Source organism: Onthophagus taurus, chromosome 6 (genome assembly GCF_036711975.1).
Source record: "Onthophagus taurus isolate NC chromosome 6, IU_Otau_3.0, whole genome shotgun sequence".
Lineage (NCBI taxonomy): Eukaryota > Metazoa > Arthropoda > Insecta > Coleoptera > Scarabaeidae > Onthophagus > Onthophagus taurus.
Genome location: NC_091971.1, coordinates 14,709,671 through 14,732,038, shown reverse-complemented (window position 1 = coordinate 14,732,038; position 22,368 = coordinate 14,709,671). Strand labels below are relative to the sequence as shown.

Sequence of the window (22,368 nt, the reverse complement as noted above, 5' to 3'; positions counted from 1 at the left end):
AGGTCGACGTGCAACCTTCAATGCCCGTCACGGATTTGTTTAATAACAATCCTATTATTGCTTCATTGTGTACGTAATTCAACGAGTCAATACTCAAGCGCTCAACCCAAATCAATTTCCCGTGAAATTATTGCGTCGACGGAAACGTCTGTTTCCGATTACCTATAGTATAGAATATTTTTACCCCTTAATGCTGTTTCCCCCTTTTTGTTCTTGAGTAGGGTGGTTGGTTTCGCCTGACGTCTGTTACTCGTTGATTTTTTTTATTAAACGCACAAATCGTTCGATTCTAGAAAGCAATTTATGATAATGACTCGGCCTATTGGTGAGGGAAACTGAGAAGGGTTCGTTCCCAGGAGTTGTGTGTTGATGCTAAAGCATGGTGCGTGGGGTAGATATAACAACCGTTATAAGGGGGGTGCCACTTGATTTATGGGCCATATAAAAGTGAAGCGCACACCGAACGGCGCTTAATGGCGTTAAGAGCTGTCTCTTTTAATGGCTACGGATGTCCTCTTGTAAAAAAATACTGTCCTATGAACATAAAAAATAAATTGTGTTGATATTTACTTCAAGTTAGTTACAAATTTTTAAATACTTCTTTATAGTAATTCTAAGAAGACCAAGATCTTTATCGTTTGACCACACCTGAACGGTGTTACGAGTTTAAAAGCACCCATAGGCGATTTCAACATTGTGACACACGATAGGATGTCGATCGTCCATCGAGATCCTATCGAAACCATTTAATTTATTACTCGGGCTTCGCGCAGCACGGTGAATTTACCCGTGGTGACTATATAATTTCCACGATAAGACCATTTATCGGCGTAGAAGTCTCTTAGTAGCGGAGTTTAATTGTCGGTCATGTTATCGACTGCCATCTCGATCGCTTCAAATTTAAACGTTTCGCCATATAGTTAGTTGGTGCTCAAGAATCTCGTCTCTATGCAAACATAGCTTGAAAATGGCACGGAATGCGGTTTCAAAGTGCGATAAAAGGAATCTAATGAAATAACATTGTTTTGGTTAGATTCTTTTTGTTTGTCTTCTATTTATGTATTCTAAATCGGTTGGAGATGTTCGTTATGGTGCAATAACAAGTGCCAACGAGTCCATTAGACTCCGATCGGTTCACCACATCTGGAACCTTCGTCGTCCCGCAGTCTGGAAGCTGTCGCTTTCAAAGTCTCAGGCCAATTAAACAGCTCTCTATTTTCGCCTCCGGTCGTAATTATCCATTCAACAACGACGGTGGCAATTCCCGTACCTTGTGTTTTAGTTTTTTATCTTCTACAGCTGCAAGATTTACGGTTGCGTCAGTTTGCTCAATTGTTAATTAACCCTTTGTGTCCCAAGAAGTCAAAAATTTTGAAACTTTGTAACAGAATTAAAACACTGTCAAAATACACTCAGGAAAGGCCTTTGGAATCAATTTTAGCAAAATATGCAATCCCCCCAATTCCTTGTACTTGAGAATACCATCAGGCATTAAAATATATTTTAGTGATGTTGCAGTAAACAAAAACTTTTATTGCCAATATAAAAATAATACATTTTTTATTACGTTAGAAAATAAGTAATACTTGCTTTAGCTAAATCACATTATGATATTCAGAAAAACAGATCTTTCTTTCATTACAACATAAATAAACATAAATAAGCTTTGGCAGAACAGTGTTTACAACTTCCTCTTTCTTTTGAACTTGCACTACGACACTTTCGTGAACGCAGTAAATTTGAATATTTATTTATCAGACCTGTACTGCAGAACGACGAAAATCTGATAGAATATTGAGAAAAAACATATTGAGCAAAAACTAATATTTTCGCATAATCTAAATGTCAAAAAAGATACTAATTCAAAAAATCCTGGAAGCCGTGTTTATTGAAATTAAGGAATGAAACATATTCTAAATTAAAGCTCAAAGCTTTCTCTTTAAAATGATGTATAATAATTGTTGGATTGGATTGGAAAAATATTGAGAAAAAAGATGTTGAAACAAAACTTACATTTTCGTACAACCTAAAAGTGTCAAAAAAGATGCTAATTTAAAAATTCCTGGAAGCCTTATTTATCAAAATTAAGGAATGAGACTTATCCTAAATTAAAGCGCAAAGCTTTCTCTTTAAAATGATGTATAATAATTGATGGGTTGGATTGGAAAAATATTAAGATAAAAATTGTTGAAACAAAACTTACATTTTCATATAACTTAAAAGTGTCAAAAAAGATGCTAATTTAAAAATTCCTGGAAGCCGTACTTATTGAAATTAAGGAATGAGACTTATTCTAAATTAAAGCTCAAAGCTTTCTCTTTAAAATGATGTATAATAATTGATGGGTTGGATTGGAACAATATTAAGAAAAAAAATGTTGAAACAAAACTTACATTTTCATATAACCTAAAAGTGTCAAAAAAGATGCTAATTTAAAAATTCCTGGAAGCCGTATTTATCGAAATTAAGGAATGTGACTTATTCTAAATTAAAGCTCAAAGCTTTCCCTTTAAAATGATGTATAATAATTGTTGGGTTAGATGGGAAAAATATTGAGAAAAATAATGTTGAAACAAAACTTACATTTTCGTATAACCTAAAAGTGTCAAAAAAGATGCTAATTTAAAAATTCCTGGAAGCCGTATTTATCGAAATTAAGGATTGTGACTTATTCTAAGTTAAAGCTCAAAGCTTTCTCTTTAAAATGATGTATAATAATTGTTGGGTTAAATGGGAAAAATATTGAGAAAAAAAATGTTGAAACAAAACTTACATTTTCGTACAACCTAAAAGTGTCAAAAGAGATGCTAATTTAAAAGTTCCTGGAAGCCGTATTTATCAAAATTAAGCAATGAGACTTATCCTAATTAAAGCTCAAAGCTTTCTCTTTAAAATAATGTATAATAATTGATGGGTTGGATTGGAAAAATATTAAGAAAAAAAATGTTGAAACAAAACTTACATTTTCATATAACCTAAAAGTGTCAAAAAAGATGCTAATTTAAAAATTCCTGGAAGCCGTATTTATCGAAATTAAGGAAGTGACTTATTCTAAATTAAAGCTCAAAGCTTTCCCTTTAAAATGATGTATAATAATTGTTGGGTTAGATGGGAAAAATATTGAGAAAAATAATGTTGAAACAAAACTTACATTTTCGTATAACCTAAAAGTGTCAAAAAAGATGCTAATTTAAAAATTCCTGGAAGCCGTATTTATTGAAATTAAGGAATGAAACATATTCTAAATTAAAGCTCAAAGCTTTCTCTTTAAAATGATGTATAATAATTGTTGGGTTAGATGGGAAAAATATTGAGAAAAAAAATGTTGAAACAAAACTTACATATTCGTACAACCTAAAAGTGTCAAAAAAGATGCTAATTTAAAAATTCCTGGAAACCGTATTTATCAATATTAAGGAATGAGACTTATCCTAAATTAATGCTCAAAGCTTTCTCTTTAAAATAATGTATAATAATTGATGGGTTGGATAGGAAAAATATTAAGATAAAAATTGTTGAAACAAAACTTACATTTTCATATAACCTAAAAGTGTCAAAAAAGATGCTAATTTAAAAATTCCTGGAAGCCATATTTATTGAAATTAAGGAATGAGACTTATTCTAAATTAAAGCTCAAAGCTTTCTCTTTAAAATGATGTATAACAATTGATGGGTTGGATTGGAAAAATATTAAGAAAAAAAATGTTGAAACAAAACTTACATTTTCATATAACCTAAAAGTGTCAAAAAAGATGCTAATTTAAAAATTCCTGGAAGCCGTATTTATCGAAATTAAGGAATGTGACTTATTCTAAATTAAAGCTCAAAGCTTTCCCTTTAAAATGATGTATAATAATTGTTGGGTTAGATGGGAAAAATATTGAGAAAAATAATGTTGAAACAAAACTTACATTTTCGTATAACCTAAAAGTGTCAAAAAAGATGCTAATTTAAAAATTCCTGGAAGCCGTATTTATTGAAATTAAGGAATGAAACATATTCTAAATTAAAGCTCAAAGCTTTCTCTTTAAAATGATGTATAATAATTGTTGGGTTGGATGGGAAAAATATTGAGAAAAAAAATATTGAAACAAAACTTACATTTTCGTATAACCTAAAAGTGTCAAAAAAGATGCTTATTTAAAAATTCCTGGAAGCCGTATTTATTGAAATTAAGGAATGAGACTTATTCTAAATTAAAGCTCAAAGCTTTCTCTTTAAAATGAGAGTTTAAATCTACCGGTACTTTAAAGTACCGTCGGGTCACAAAGGGTTAAACAAACCGCAACTATTCCTTTGGTATTTTTAGTTTTAGCTCGTTGTGTTAAAAAGTTACCTATGCGTGTCATAAAAGAGACCGAAAACGTCATAATCCAAAGATGACGTGTAAGAAGGGCAGAAAGGTAAACATTTGAACGAAAGGGAAAGAAAAGGAGGTTGTTTACGTTGCGGCCATTCCTTTTCATCTTTCGGACGCGACAATGTAAACGCGGTGTTCGGCCCGAACATGTGTTCTCACCCACGTTCGATGGAACAACACGATTCTACGATTGCTTCCTTTAGACGCAACAAATAAAGACCGTCTGTTCAAAAGTCAAATAAACGTGAAGCGGAATGACTTCTTCTTTGGCGTTTTCCCTAAATGGAAACGCGAGGAAATCTAGAAACGAACCAATCCTCCTCATTCCATCACTTTTTGCTTGGTATAAAACAGATGTTAAATGGTTTGAGATTGATTTAGAAAGTCTTCGTTTTAATTTAATCTAGGAAGCTAAAAATTTTTCTTTTTTCTTTACTTATTAGCAACCAAAAAATATAGTAAATAGTATTGTTTTCAATATAAATAATAATAAACGCTTTTTTTTTTAAATAAAAGGTTACGACCACCACTTCTGACAGGTTATGAGCCTAAAGAAATCACCAGAGGTGTACGAGTTTGTGGAAGTTCCAAACAACAATTCAGTTAAAAACTAATTATGTTTTTGATGTAGTAACAGGAGAAGAAAGGAAACCAGTTCAAGATACAGAGAAATATGAAGAAAATTAAAAAAAATTGATAATCAAAGAGGTAAAAGCATAAGGAATATATTTTCTTAAAATCCTTAAAATTTAAAGCTCCATCCTTAAAATTTTTCAAATGCCTTCGAAAGCACCGGCAAAATACTAATCGGTCTTAAATCCGACACCGCATTAGGATTACTTGCTTTAGCGATAGGTAAAATGATCGACTCTTTCCAGCAAGATGGAAAAACATGTTCAGTTATACAAAAATTAAAAATGTGTCTGATGAAATGTATGATCAAGGGAGAACATATGTTTATCATAGATAAAGAAAGCTGGTCAGCTCCCTGAGCATTGGAAGAAATAGCGCTTAAGGCATCTCCTACTTCCTCCTCAGTCACCGTATTAAATTCAAACACATCCACAGAATCTTTAACATTGTTACTATAAAAATTTAAAAGGTCAAAAGTAGTTGTTGATTTCATCAGCATCAGAAAGTGAAAAAGGAATCTCCCTACTTTTGTTATAATGGACACCCCACTTCTTTAAACTTGACCATAATTGCTTTTTATTTTTACTCCTTGCTGAGATGTCTACATAAGCTCTTTTCTCTCTTTTTATTGCACCTGTAGTATAATTACGCAACATCATGTAAACTGTTTGTGTGTTTAAATTTATGAAGTGCTTTGCCCCTTAAATCCATCAAAAGTTTCACATTATCTGTTAGCCAAGATTTTTTTTTATAATCGTGTGCGTTACAATAGGCGCTGTCGATCAAATAAATTTACAATATTATTATTTAGAAAATTCAGTTTGTCATCAGTATCATTGAAATCAAAGATGGGTGCCACTGAACTTTTCTTAAATCGGACATAAACAATTCATTATCAATGTTTCTAAAACTGCGGAAAGTTCTTGCGACGGGAGGAAATTAATTCTAGTGGGCTCATGAATATATTGCTTTAAACTAAACACTTCCAACAGTGCACAAAAATTACAATAAGCAGCACTTGCAGAGTTAGATGTTCTATGTTAAAGTCCCCCAAGCAAAATATCGCGTCAATAATTATACAAAAATAATAGTAATCGATAAGAAGAAAAAACAAGAATCAAATACCAATCTCGCTCATTGCAGATACTTACGCATTAAATACAAAATTAAACATACAATATATATAGATTAACACGATGACTGCCGAGATTTTGTGGAAACAGTATAAATGTATTGTTTTTGCGTGAATTATGTCGTAGTCTGGCAGTCAACATGTCAATCTATCGTGAAGACCAACAAGACAGAAATAAATATAAATATATCAAAAAAACAAGACAATAAATCAAAACAATATAAACAAAAAGAATAATAAAAAAAAGGATATAAAAGAAAGTTTTTCTTTTCCAACATAAACAGAAAAGGTAGAGTCCTATTTTACATTTTTAATCTTACTTCTAAAGTTCACATCAACATCACCAATATCCATCATAGATCCAATATGAATTGTAGTATTGTTAACTCTAGCAAAAAATTTTCCATCACGTGACCAAACTTCTCTTCGACCATATTTCTCTTTAGCCATCATCAACAACTCGTAATTTTCCCTGGTTAGATCTTCATTAATTATAGCTGATTAATTTCACTATAATTCCGCGCAGTTTAGAACCATTACGCGCACCAACACGATGACATCTGTCGATAAATGTAGAAGGAAGGTCAACATTTAATTTTTTTTACAAATCTGCAAGATATTTTCTTCAACATTTTCATTATTTCAGGTTGCTCAAGTTGCACCACTTTTTTCTTGAGAGACCGGTTTTCGTCTTCAAGTCGTGTTACATTTTCTTTAATACTTTTTAATTCCTTACTAATAATATTAGCCACTTTATTACAAAATTCATCACTGTCAATAAGCTCCATCATGGACTTACTGAACATATCCTTAAACATCCGATGAAAAAATATGTAAGGTTACTAGAGATAACGTAGTTGTTGCAACAACATTAAGAGATGGGAAGCTATATCGAATGAAATTTGAGCATGTAAATATTGAATACCGAACAAATGTAAGAGTAACTGTAGATACCTTACAAGGATGGCATAAACGACTTGCACACCAATCAAAGACATACACGAGAGAATTGTTAAAGCGCCATAAGAAGATTCTCAATTTTTTTGTAAAGGTTGTGTTGAAGGAAAGTAGAAGGAAATTTCCAGGTGAATTGGTGCATGTAGATCTTTCAACATGCTCTGACACTTATTTTATTTTTTATTTGAAATTCTTGGAAACAATGGTACACTTTGCTGTTGAGCATCTTCATAACGTGGGAGAATCGTTACCCCACTTTCTGAATATCACAACATTACCAATGTAATGTTACCTTTACGAAATTGTCCTAGAAGTTACCTTCTCCACAGAGGAAGCCCGATGAAATAAAGTTATTATCACACGTGGTTCATTCAAACATTTAGAGACGACCTTGGAGATGCTCTTTCAAGTTGATTCATTTTTTTATTTACTTCAAATTGGAAACAATGGTACACTTTGCTCTTGAGTATGTTCACAGCGTGGGAGAATCGTTAGCCCACTTTAGAATATCACAACGATGTAACGTTACCTTTACGTAGGATTGTCTTAGAAGTTACCTTCTCCACAGAGGAAACCCGATGAAATGAAATTATTAACACGTGTCGTCACGCGTGGGTTCATTCAAACATCTGGAGACGACCTTGGAGATGCTCTTCCAAGTTGATCTCCGTTTACCGTTCTCTCCATCCTTTTTTTCTTGTTGGTCCTTTCGTTATTCTAATGAGGATTGAAAAATGAGAAGAGAAACAAGGTGAAGATTGTCGAATATCATTAAAATCACTGTTGATGTCGTTAACCTTTCCCCGTTTACTGCCCTGGAGGAAAGACATTTTGGAGTTGAGATCTTAGTTTCCCACCGCGTTCCTCGTCCTTATTCCTTCGGCGCGATCAATCGACGGTTTCCCCGACGTCTAAATACGGGTATCTAGTGGCCTCTGTTGTCCTCGGACGAGTCTATATTTAGAAACATGGTGGATTTAGTGCGCGGGTCAAACGGGGCAATTACGTTCGATCGATGATAAATCCACCTTTGGTTCGTACACAGGATGCGAATTCCATTTCAAATCCTTTTTAAGAAGTGTTACTGAAAATAAAAAACGTCTTATACTAACAAATTCCCATTTTACAAATTTGTATATGCTACAAATTTTTAATCTTGAGGAAGATGTTTAAGATTTTGCCAAAAGAATTGAGGAAGTACTTAAACATTTCTGTTTACGTAGAGGGGTCTAGTCAAGGACGAAGGGGGGATGAGTGTTAAATTAGGTAAACGTCTTTAAATAACCCAACTCTGATGGACACTTTGGTTGGTCCAAAATAGCTGCGATGTAGAGATTAAAATTGAAATATGCGATTGTATTATGTGGTTTCCTGCCGCGTGTGTAGACAGGTACTAGTACTTCTGGTGCGTTTCCAATGTACATCCTCTACTTAAACGTCTTCCTGAAATCGATCGGGTCCAATAAACGCGGATGATCCACGAACTCCAACCGGAAATTATGCGAATAAATCTCAATTTACTCTTGGGAGTTTCGATCGCGTGAACATCGACCCGTTTTCATTCGAAATGGACATATCTAAAGTTTCTTATTGAATTGCTAAACAGATAGCATCGTGTGCGACGTCGCCGTATTTTACGAATATGTCTTTTATTACGACATGACTATAACATGCCAATTCGAACGAAGCTCGCAAAATAATCTTCCACTCATTTATACGGGTGAGATTAAAAAGAATTTCATGTTTATGCACGAGTAACGTAGTAGATTTAATTGCGTTTCATTAATATCTAATTTGTATTCAATGCGGTGAGTTAAATTAGATTCAATTTACCAGCTTATCTCTTGCGGAATGTATATCAAAACAAACAACACACTTGCGGTTAGAAAATTGTCTCATTCAATAAAATCCACGAATTCATCGATAATTAATTTCCACCGTGAGAATCGACTCTAAATTACAATCTTCTCCCCGAAGAAACGACCGTCTTCGTTGTTTCTCTTCTTCAAGAGTATGCGAAGAGCGTTTTATAGCGCGTCGTTTTTGCGCACCGCTGAAGAGAATTCAGTTCCAAATACGGCTTCTTCGTTGAAAAGACTTCTCTGTACAGGGGCCGGTTTCGCCATCAACAAGAATACATTTGGATGGGACGGGGAAAATCGTTTCCTATAACTATTCGACAACGTAAAACTTTATCGAAACTAAAATTTCGATTTGTTTTAAAATGGCAATAACTTCCACGTTCCACACCTAAAACACTCCCGATAGGAATACGACTACAGCGTTCCTTTCAGACAGAACAACAGGCGCAGTCTTTTCTATTAAATTTATAATAGCGTGGTTTTATGTTGTCGTAAAACTGACTCTAAAATAAACAAACATCAAAAGATGTTGGAAGGTGTCCCGGACGTTAAGCTTTAATTTATAGAAGAACAGTAACGTTGAAGATTATTTTTTCTTTTTTTTTAAGTATTAAAGTTCATTGCGAAGGTTTTATTGTTCTTTCTTTTTAATTAGGTTCGAAAAAGAATTTTTTTTTGTACTAATAAATAAAACTAATAAACCCGAAAAACCCCGTCCTCTTAGATTCTACCTTACTTGGTTTAAATTAGTGGTGGAACGCATATCCGGGATCCAGCCTATCCGGGCATTTTTTAAAATCAGGCCGGTTATCGGATAGTTACCAAATATCTTATTAAAAACCTATTACTTAGTACTCCACCATTTACAGGAATTAGTATCTCTTTTAGGTGTTGGACACTGCAGATAATAATCAAGTTCAACCCCAATAGGACTTTTTTCATTGTATACAACTTTATTTATATCAAGTTTGTCTTTAGCAACCTCATTGTAACAATCCCAATACAATATATAAAATCTCCTGTTGCAGTTTCGTCTAGTTTATTTCTCTTCGCTTGTATTTCATCATCACATTCATTACTAACAGAACTGTCGCTGTTATCACTTTCGATTATTAATTAAAATATCCTCTTTTTAATGCAAAAAGCCGTTTTGAAAAATCACTTTCAGTTCTTAAGAAATAACTTTTTGAAATAATCGACAATTTTTTCGAATTCTTCAATTAAGTAAAAATTCGTATAAAATCCACTTCTTGGAATAGCAGTATGAAAATATCACAAAGTGTCCTCTTTCCAATGAACCAACCCCCTTTGAAAAATAACTTTTAGTTTTTGAGAAAACAATATTTGAAGTTTTGATAAAATTTTCGATGTTTCATCGTTTTCATCGATTATTTTCAAAATTCGCTATAAAATTAATTTTTTGAAGGATCCTTGTGGAAATATCACCAATTATTAATTAAACTATCCTCTTTTTAATGCAACAAGCCATTTTGAAAAATCGTTTTAAGTTTTTGAGAAAAAAATTTTTGAAATGATCGAAATTTTTTTCGAATTTTGCAATTTTCACCAATTCAGTTTTAAAAATTCGTGTAAAATCCACTTTTTGGAATATGAGTATAAAAATTTCCTAAAGTGTTAATAAGAGTGCCCTCTTCCCAATGAATCAACCCGTTTTGAACGATAACCTTTAGTTTTTGAGAAAACAATATTTGAAGTGTTGATAAAATTTTCGATCTTGCAATTTTCATCGATAAGTTTCAAAATTCGTTATAAAATTAATTACTTGAAGCATCCTTGTGGAAATATCACCAATTATTAATTAAAGTATCCTCTTTTTAATGCAACAAGTCGTTTTGAAAAATCGCTTTTAGTTTTTGAGAAATAAATTTTTGAAATGATCTACAATTTTTTCGAATTTTGCAATTTTCGCCGATTTTGTTTTAAAAATTCGTATAAAATCCATTTCTTGGAATATGAGTATGAAAATTTTCCAAGGTGTTAATAAAAGTGTCCTCTTTCCAATGAACCAGCCCGTTTTCAAAAATAACTTTTAGTTTTTGAGAAAACAATATTTGAAGTTTTGATAAAATTTTCGATGTTGCAATTTTCATCGATAATTTTCAAAATTCGCTATAAAATTAATTACTTGAAGCATCCTTGTGGAAATATCACCAATTATTAATTAAAGTATCCTCTTTTTAATGCAACAAGCCATTTTGAAAAATCGTTTTAAGTTTTTGAGAAAAAAATTTTTGAAATGATCGAAATTTTTTTTCTAATTTTGCAATTTTCACCAATTCAGTTTTAAAAATTCGTGTAAAATCCACTTTTTGGAATATGAGTATAAAAATTTCCTAAAGTGTTAATAAGAGTGTCCTCTTCCCAATGAATCAACCCGTTTTGAACGATAACCTTTAGTTTTTGAGAAAACAATATTTGAAGTGTTGATAAAATTTTCGATCTTGCAATTTTCATCGATAAGTTTCAAAATTCGTTATAAAATTAATTACTTGAAGCATCCTTGTGGAAATATCACCAATTATTAATTAAAGTAACCTCTTTTTAATGCAACAAGCCATTTTGAAAAATCGCTTTAAGTTTTTGAGAAAAAAATATTTGAAATGATCGAAAATTTTTTCGAATTTTGCTATTTTCGCCAATTAAGTTGTAAAAATTCGTATAAAATCCATTTCTTGGAATATGAGTATGAAATTTTTCAAAAGTGTTAATAAAAGTGTCCTCTTTCCAATGAACCAACCCGTTTTGAAAAATAATTTTTAGTTTTTGAGAAAACAATGTTTGAAGTTTTGATAACATTTTCGATGTTGAAATTTTCATCGATAATTTTCAAAATTCGCTATAAAATTAATTTCTTGAAGCATCCTTGTGGAAATATCACCAATGATTAATTAAAGTATCCTCTTTTTAATGCAACAAGCCATTTTGAAAAATCGCTTTAAGTTTTTGAGAAAAAAATTTTTGAAATGATCGAAAATTTTTTCGAATTTTGCAATTTTCGCCGATTAAGTTTTAAAAATTCGTATAAAATTCCATTTCTTGGACTATGAGTATGAAATTTTTCAAAAGTGTTTATAAAAGTGTCCTCTTTCCAATGAACCAACCCGTTTTGAAAAATTATTTTTAGATTTTGAGAAAACAATATTGGAAGTGTTGATAACATTTTCGATCTTGCAATTTTCATCGATAAGTTTCAAAATTCGTTATAAAATTAATTACTTGAAGCATCCTTGTGGAAATATCACCAATTATTAATTAAAGTATCCTCTTTTTAATGCAACAAGCCATTTTGAAAAATCGCTTTAAGTTTTTGAGAAAAAAATTTTTGAAATGATCGAAAATTTTTTTGAATTTTGCAATTTTCGCCAATTAAGTTTTAAAAATTCGTATAAAATCCATTTCTTGGAATATGAGTATGAAATTTTTCAAAAGTGTTAATAAAAGTGTCCTCTTTCCAATGAACCAACCCGTTTTGAAAAATAATTTTTAGTTTGAGAAAACAATGTTTGAAGTTTTGATAACATTTTCGATGTTGAAATTTTCATCGATAATTTTCAAAATTCGCTATAAAATTAATTTCTTGAAGCATCCTTGTGGAAATATCACCAATGATTAATTAAAGTATTCTCTTTTCAATGCAACAAGTCGTTTTGAAAAATCGCTTTTAGTTTTTGAGAAATAAATTTTTGAAATGATGAACATTTTCGAATTTTGCAATTTTTGCCGATTAAGTTTTAAAAATACGTACAAAATCCATTTCTTGGAATATGAGTATGAAAATTTCCCAAGGTGTTAATAAAAGTGTCCTCTTTCCAATGAACCAGCCCGTTTTCAAAAATAACTTTTAGTTTTTGAGAAAACAATATTTGAAGTTTTGATAAAATTTTCGATGTTGCAATTTTCATCGATAATTTTCAAAATTCGCTATAAAATTAATTACTTGAAGGATCCTTGTGGAAATATCACATATTATTAATTAAAGTATCCTCTTTTTAATGCAACAAGTCGTTTTGAAAAATCGCTTTTAGTTTTTGAGAAATAAATTTTTGAAATGATCAACAACATTTTCGAATTTTGCAATTTTTGCCGATTAAGTTTTAAAAATTCGTATAAAATCCATTTCTTGGAATATGAGTATGAAAATTTCCCAAGGTGTTAATAAAAGTGTCCTCTTTCCAATGAACCAGCCCGTTTTCAAAAATAACTTTTAATTTTTGAGAAAACAATATTTGAAGTTTTGATAAAATTTTCGATGTTGCAATTTTCATCGATAATTTTCAAAATTCGCTGTAAAAATAATTTCTTGAAGCATCCTTGTGGAAATATTACCAATTATTAATTAAAGTATCCTCTTTTTAATGCAACAAGCCATTTTGCAAAATCGCTTTTAGTTTTTGAGAAATAAATTTTTGAAATGATCGACAATTTTTTCGAATTTTGCAATTTTCGCCGATTAAGTTTTCAAAATTCGTATAAAATCTAAATCATGGAGTATGAAAATTTCACAAAGTGTTAATAAAAGTGCCCTCTTTCCAATGAACCCACGCGTTTTCAAAAATAACTTTTAGTTTTTGAGAAAACAATATTTGAAGTTTTTATTTAGCCAATTAGCCAATTATTAATTGGCTAATTATCCTCTTTTTAGAGTTGCTTCGTTAGTTAAATCAGCATCAAAAAAGTTCATTTTGTATCTTGTATCCAAATAAGTTGACATATCTTATCAGCTTTCTTATTAATTTCATTTTTATTGAAATATCGCAATAATGTGACAATGTAGGACATCACTTCAGAAATGTACCAGAAATTATATCCATAATGGCCGGATAACCGGTATCCGGCTTTTCGCAGAATCAGTAGTATAAATGTAAAACCACATAGACCGAATGCAATGGTGTGGATAGCTGTCAGAATTTGTTCAATGAATATTATACAACGATCTAACGCTGAATAACAATTAAAACTAGAACTAACACTAGACCTAGAACTAGAAACATAGAGATATTTAGCCCTACATCTCGATTTCTAGTTTTAGATCTAATATTAGTTTTACTTTTAGTTGTTATTCAGGGCTAAATTGTTGTACATTTTTATTAAACCAGATAATCATTATAAATAAAAAGAAGAATGATTTATAAAAAAATTTCATTTAAAATCATAACTTAACACCCTAGTATTTATAAAATAAATACATTTTTGATTAGTAAACAGAAGTTATTGATGAATCGTGAAGCAATCGTAAAGATAACCTTACTAAATACTAATGTCGCCATTGAAACCAGACTGACATAATCGTGTCAACGCAAGCGTTATCTACATCACCAATTAACCGGAGGAGGAATTAAGCTCGTGTCTGGTTAATAGAGTGAGAAAGTGGCGCGTCTACCGCCGCCTTAATTGTTGACGAGGCGTTAAAGCAATTAATCTTTCCAACTGTCAACGGTCTAAGCCCCATCTAGATCTCGATTATTCATTTTTTTCTAGTACAAATATAGTATAGTAGTAGAAGTGGTGTTTGAATTTTTATTCTATGCAGTTGTGTGGTTGCCGTTGGGAAGTTTATATTTAAGAAATCGGCGCGCGTCTCTTTTAATTACCGAGTAGTCGACGAGGCGCGTGACGAACTATGCAAATCGTACGGGTTTCTTATCTTATGAATATGCGTGCCGCGTCTTTAGTTCCTTTCGCGTTTCGATTAATGTTTTCGATGGTTTGAGTAGATAAGCGGATTAGCAGACGGCTTTTTCTCTACTAGATCGAATTTTCTTTCATTCTATCCTTTCTTTTTATTTATCTTCATTACTCTAGAGTGAATAAATCTCATCAAGGATACAACTTAATCTTAGAAAATAATTTAAATAACCGTAAACTTAATAGAAACTACTAAGTAACTAGTCGCTACAAAGTGATTGTTAATTAAAACGTTTTCTAAATAAAATGTTATTAGTATATTAATAAAGCAATTCAAATATCTTCTCAAAAAGTTATAAATTCAGTCAGGTTTGGAATTTAGACATTCACCTCAAATATGGTATCAGTTAATACAAATCAATTTATTACACACATAAAAGGAATAAATCGATTTTCTGGTAACTTTTCTTGAACGAACTTGGTAAATAATAACTTCAGGTAGGTGTTGGAAGAATCAATGTTTATGTCAGGTGGAGTTTGTTAAATCTTACGCTCGTGGAAAATCAATAAAGATAATTTATGTAATGGACGTGTTGAATATGAGGTTGGCACCATATCCCCGTAAAAGGAATAGGATTGATGAGACTGGGATGTAAGGTTATTTGGTGTGAAGGTCAGGAACATATTCTTGAATTACAGCATCACAAGATTGACATTTGTGCAATAACTGAGATAAAGTACAAAGATACAGTACAACGATTAAATACTAATCCACTCGAGAAAACTCAAACATGAAAAAACAACGTCCGAAGTATATTCAGAGACACCATTACAGAATTTTTTTTTATCTAGGCACCAGACACTGAAAGGTCATTTTAAGAAGATAAAGTCTTTTGCAAACAATTACAATCGTTAATAACGCTACTGCACCAAGATAACATTATAGTAACGAACAACCTGAACGAAAGAATAGATAAAGAGAACATACCAAGGATCAAAAACGCATTTAATGAAGATGTAATAGACGAACGAGGTGAGATGTTGGTTGATTGTTGCTCCCACAACGAACTTAGGATCAACTTAGGATATTCACAAATCTCGACAAATAATTACGTTTCAAGAAAGTGGAAGGAGAATCTCTGCAATGGATTATAAAATAACAAATACCAATGGCAATCAGATCAGAGCAAATATTGGATGTTAGCTCCTTAAAATTTGCCAACGTAAGACTGGACTACTATCTTATGTTAGGAAAAATCATAATCAGAAAACCATTAATCCAAATAAATAAGCATAAAAATCCCACTAGGCATAAAGACCATCAATAATAATACTTCTTATAGGAACAAAAAACTTTGATTCGCATCAGAGGTAAAATTTCTAGTCCAAGAAAAAAAGAAAGCTCACAACAAGACACCAAGAAACTACATCAACTACATAAATACAAGAAATAGAGCAAACAATAGAATAAGGGAGATAAAGGAACCCAAAAACGAATCTGGAAAACGCTCAGACCAACGGAATCATATCAGTGGACAAGTGGGCCAGCCAATTTCAAACTCTGTGTACAGAAAGAAAAGGTGATGTTATCTCCACCGAAGAACTAGAAAGAGTGGAACATGGAAGAAATGACGCTGTAAATGAAACAACTAAAAAAACGGCTAATCACCAGGTCCGGGCAGTATCCCCAATGAGTTGCTCAACTGAGAAGGGGAAAAACTAGCAGAACAACTCATGGAGCTATATAATTAATTACTATAGGACGTACAATGTCTAGAGAGTTGGAGAAATAGTATCACTATTCCACTTTTTAAGAAAGTTACATTGTCATACCCTGAAAATTATCGAGAAATTTACCTCTGAGACACATCTATAAAGCTGCTTTCCCGGTCAGCATCCATAATATTGGTCGAAATGACGATTTTGAGCACAATCACTGGAGACACATCATGGGATCAGAGTAGATGCAAGGAAATTTGATATTCTGAAACGAACAAGTTTCACGAAGGAGTAAACCACCAAGGATTGCTAGAAGTTGCAACCAGCATCTAGAAGAAGCCGAAAATACTACTTCCAAAAAGATGGAAAGATAACTTGTTATCTCCATCACAAGAAAAGCAATTAAACCAGAATGAGTAGAACAAGAATATGAAGACAAGTTAAAAATTTACATAAAATACCACATACTTTATAGTTGATTAATTATTATTAGTCCCTCAACTTAAACTCGTTATTAATTAATCAAATAACAATTTTTTTTGTATTGAAATCTAATAATTATAAGCAATAATATCTAAAGGTTGTTTCCTTATATTTATCAGTGGCCATATTTCAAATCTTAAATAACTCTTAAATCAAAGAAATACAAGCTATGATCGATCACTACTTCTTTTATAAAGACTACCACAAGATTATTCATTAGACTAAAATACGGGAAGTTATTGAGGCCATGAACACACGTTGAATATATTGAAATTTATCTTTTCGGTATTCAGGTAGTTAAATTGATAAATGGTGAGAAGAAAATCTTTGGCGATTAATAACGTATCGTCAATATATTAGCATATAGATTTTTAATGTCGAAAAATACAAATAACTAAGACTTGTATTTGCAATTAATAATAATAATTTATTGGTTATCAAAATAAATAAAAATATATAAAGCTGATATGAAAATATAATCATAACAGAGTAATGATATAAAATTTTAATTCCTTTCGCAATTCTCCGCAGTTTTTCTGTACTTAGATGATGACTTAAATTTCGTCGAACCCTTCAAGAGTCATTTATGTGTATTTAATGATGTGATAAGACAAGCATTTGATAAAAGAAGAATTGTTGTAAAAACGGGAGAAATAACATACCCTTAAATCTAATGGGATTTACAGGAAAACTGCTTTTATAGTAATACTACGTAGGCTTCATTCCAGGAACGATTTGAAGATGACGCAGTTGCACACCGGACGATTTCTCGGTATTCAATTTAAGGTTTCACCTATGCCACAATGATATCAAAGGTTTTAGAGTAGTCCAATAAGTACAAAGTGGTAACATTGCCTTGCTGAGTATCCCTTTTAATATAATCAATAATTAGAGGAATTAATTTTTGAAATAGGTCTGAATAAGGATTTGCTTCCGAATTGAAAAGATTATTATATCATTTGTATATTTATATGACATATAAAGTCAGCACTGTTACATATATCTAATAATAAAATCAACAAAACCAGTCATTTTAGTATTGTTACAGTTGATGTTATAATTAGAAATCATCAATACAAGATGTTCTCTCAATCATCTCAGATTTTTGTATCTTTAGTTCGGAAACTGTTGCACCTCTCAAATTGTTAAAATTGTTCCTCCTGATGTTTAACGTAATTTATTTTAGATTAGTAATTTCCATCATTTTGTTTTTTGAATTTTTAGTCAACTTTAATGAAATACATTTATTTAATCACCACAAAGAACAACAATGAGTTAGTTTACTTAACAAACAACAATAATTGCTTGATAAACTTAAAATAATAAACAAAATTATATTATAGGCGATGTAATCATTATTTGCTTTTATGTAGATTCCCCTGATGATGGACATATGTTTTATACCGAAACCAGTGGCAAAACACACCTAAAATAAACACTAGTTACCCCACATTTACAATTTCCTGTTGGGCATCTCCTACGCTATATTTGGCAGATAGTTCATTACCTTATCGTGGAATTGATGTAGTCAGTTTTATTATTAGTACACTTATAAAAACGTCAATTTAATGATTACACACTTCTTTAGTTACTCTATCATCCTATTATTATGGTGTGAAGTAGATAGCAATAGAACTTCATAATTAATCATTTCTTATGAATTCGTCAATAACTTTCTGCAAAACTTGATAAACGCGTTATCTTCTCAACACCATAACATCGCTACCTCGATCCACCAATAAAATAACGGATGTACGTCGTAAAGATTGATTTGTGTATATATCCGGTAAAACGTTCATATAAATTCAACTGAAAAATTTGCCATTGCATAAACTTCTACGCATTGGGTGTTACGTTTGTCATTTTTATAAACATTAAATAAACGCGTGCGAGTGTTTTGAACTTAGTTCCAAATACTTTTTATATAAAGAATCATGGTTTATGTGTTTCTATAAGATTTATTACCAAAATGTTATTTCACTCATCTGTCATCCAAAGTTAATTAAATAAGTTTATCGCATCAACAGGCGTCGACTAAGTAAAGGATGATTTAAACATGATTTAGTACTTTTAATATATATATAAAATTAAAAGATTTTTAAGAACAAGTTACCTTTATTAATAAAAATACTTTTTCTAACTTTCTGTTTGTTTAGGTTGCTCCTAAAAGTTTGCAATGCACTCTCATGTATTCGTCGTCTGTTATTGAACAATTACAAGTATAATACTTACAATTATAAGTTTTATTTTAGATCACTTGGAAGACTCATTGGCAATAGTGCTTATGTGGCATCATTGTTCAATCGAGTTTTGATTCTGTGTTCCTTCCTTTGAGGTCTTTTTTCTTATGGTGCTGAGTTCAATAGCTTTGGTGTAAGGGCAAGTTAGCTGGAAACTGGTTTATGTTTGTGCCAAGTATTAATTATAATGAGATGAGTTGCTTTGGTTTAGAGTTGACTTGGGTTCGTATCAAGTTTAAATGGGTTGGGTTGCATACTTTTTTAAGATTTCATTACTTACAGATTACATAGCCTTGCTTTAGAGTTGATTTACTTTATAATAGTCATAATTAGTAAATATTTAAATAATAAACATAATAACCAGATTATTATAATTACTTATCAATCTCCAATCTCTTAGTAGATGTCTGAGTTGCTGTAGGATTAGGTTGACTTACTTTTTGAGGTTGATATTCTTTATAGTTGAGTGCTTTTTGTTTGAGTTGCTGACAGGTTTGATTCTAATGAAGTTAGATTACTTTACGATTAAGTTTCGTTAGAACATTTTTTGGAGATGCTGCTTGGAAGTGCTTGATTTTCTCAGTTGTACCAATTAACCATTTATTACCACTGATGGTGTGGACATTATCATGTTGACAGTGTGTTGTTCAACTATTTTGCCCTACTTGACGTTTATTTTCAAATCGAATATGTGTTTCAAAACAATAGTAACATGATATTCTTCAGCCTTTGCCCAAGTAAACAATCCGAGGGAATATAACGATCTCCGTATTGTTACCATTTTGCCACCGTATCTAATAACTTGTTGCCAAGTTTTCTAGAGGGGAATGTCCTTATTTATATTTATAGATTTTATATGCAGCAGTGATTTTTCCAGATTTCTCAAAAATTTTTAGTTGAATACCTTGGACTGTAAATGTATTTCAGGTTCTTAAATTTGAGTACACCGATTTTCTATAATTTTTGAGTTCGAGATTCTTTTCACAACTTTCTTTTCTCATCTGGTGTTGTTCTTATTTTCCTGAATCTATTCCAAACTTTTTTGGTTGTTCTTTGATTTTGTCTCTTCTTAATTATTTTAATTCCCCATATAATTTATACTTTGGTTGCTCCCCATATTAATGTTTCCCAGAATTTATTCCATATATCATTGAGATTCCAATGGTCTTCTGTCTCAACCAACATCTTGCTCTTGTAGATTCATTAACCTCCTATTGAGTTCTCCTTCATGCTCTTCTCATCATTGTTGCTTCTCAAGTTCTTCTGTTTTTAGCCTTTCATAGATTATTGTTGCGTCTTTGAAGAGAGATTTTTCAAGTAGCTGTCAATAATCGGTGCAACAACACCAACTTGCATTCATAAGTTACTTAGAGCTGCGAAAAGAGTAAAAAAAGCTCTGTGTTTGAAGCTGTTTGGTCTCAGTTCTCCAAACAACTTCAAATTTGCAAAGTAAGTTGTACGATATACAAATATTTTGTTTATTTGATAAAGTTAACGAGCTGGAAAATATAATTAATCGTGAGATGCAGACAATGCAGAATGTCTTTAGCAGCTATAAGTTCAAGGTTAACTTTTAGAAATTGATAAGAATGCCATTTTACAGGTCCATGTAGCGTATTTCAAACTTGACTTGAACATTAGATTGAGAAAGATACACATTGAACATGTTCAGAAGTTTAAATGTCTTGGTTTAGTGATAAATACGACTTCATTCCCAAATAGAACAAATTTTTTTTTATATCTTGATGATTAATAATAATCGAAATTGCTAAAAGGTGATATTTTTAATAAATACACGAATTAGTCTATAATTACTAAAAACTTAGTTATTAGTCTATTAGTACCATATAAAAATGTGAAGAGGTTGAGTGTTTGGATCTTGGTAGTTTATTGCAGATCCTCATGTTCTCACTACGCCGTTAAAATGTCTTATAGCAAACACAAACTTAATACATGCTATAAACATGTAGTTACGTACAAGTTATAACATGTACTTTCAACTATACGTTTAATTCGCACTAAAAGATTTTATCAACACGTCCTGCATTCCAAAGCATACGCATCTACTTTGACTGCGACGAACTTAGCGATAGGATATGAAACAGGAGGGTTTTTTAGTTTAACAATTATAAAAGGCGATTCTAAAAATAGCAACAATTTGATTTCCAACCTTATCTTATGTCGGTAAGTAAACAAGTGTGTTTCACTTTTATTGACTATATAAAACCTTACATTAAAAAAGTAATTAATATTAATGCTTAAACCAACACCAACAACAAAATATATTGATAGACAATGATGATGTTTTGTCGTGAACAAGAAAGTAACCTTCTCAAAGGGAATAATCGACGCCCAGTATGATAAATAGCGAAAGTTAGAATAGAACGGCAAACACGTGTTAGGGATAGGTGTAAATGCAAATTCTTCCTTGTGGTCGTTGTATATCTCCTTCCTACTTCTTAATCCGGAAGCTTTTGCAAATGTGGGACGAATTCGATGATTCAAGAAGCAATAAGTGATTAATACTGTTTGGGTCATCAAATGTAAATGTCTCTAAAGATAGAAGATTAATCGTTCCATTAGATTCATAACAAACAATTAAACGATAAAAGATGTTTTTTAATTATTATTGAGTAATTGAGTAACGAGTGTTATTATTCACACTGATATTAAAAAATCATTACGATTACGATGCAAATTGAGTTGTTATCATTTATAATTAATTAGTTTCTATTTTCAGACGTGATTCAAATTCGAACCAAAATTAAAGTAAACCTTTTAGATTTTCTAAGATTTTGTAATGCTCCGTAAGTATAAGATAAAATACATCTATTACGCAACAGTTTCGACAGGTATTTACCCAAGTTTTACTTTATATCGTTAACACAGGTAACACGATGTCGGATTTTACAACTCTCGGAATCAACTTTCGACGATTGCAGTTCGTTTTTGAACGAACGGTAACGTTTTAAATATAGCCGCCGAATTAGGAGTTTATTTTCGGATTCGAGAGATGTGGTGGTAATTTCGCTTGGTACGCTTTGAAAATTCAAACTTTTCGATGGTTTGTATTTCAAACACAACCTTTTCGATTAATTTACTATTTTATATACACGTTCGATTTTACGAAAATAAAATATTACAGAAAAATATACTAGGTCTGTTCTGTTTTAGGTCTAGTATTAGTTCTAATTTTAATTGTTATTCAACTATATAGAAACAGGTCTAGTGTTAATTCTACTTTGTGTATAAGAAAAATATGGAACAATCCAGCGTTGAATAACAATTAAAACTAGAATTAACACTAGACGTAGAACTAGAAATATTTGAGTTTAG

The 22,368-nt window shown here is 31.4% G+C and overlaps 1 protein-coding gene across 2 annotated transcripts in view; it reads left to right on the top strand.

Moving 5' to 3' along the window:
- The window catches only part of LOC111419532 (Extracellular sulfatase Sulf1), a 115,218-nt gene that overhangs the window by 704 nt on the left and 92,146 nt on the right, over positions 1–22,368 (top strand). The gene's annotated exons all lie outside the window — the stretch shown is intronic.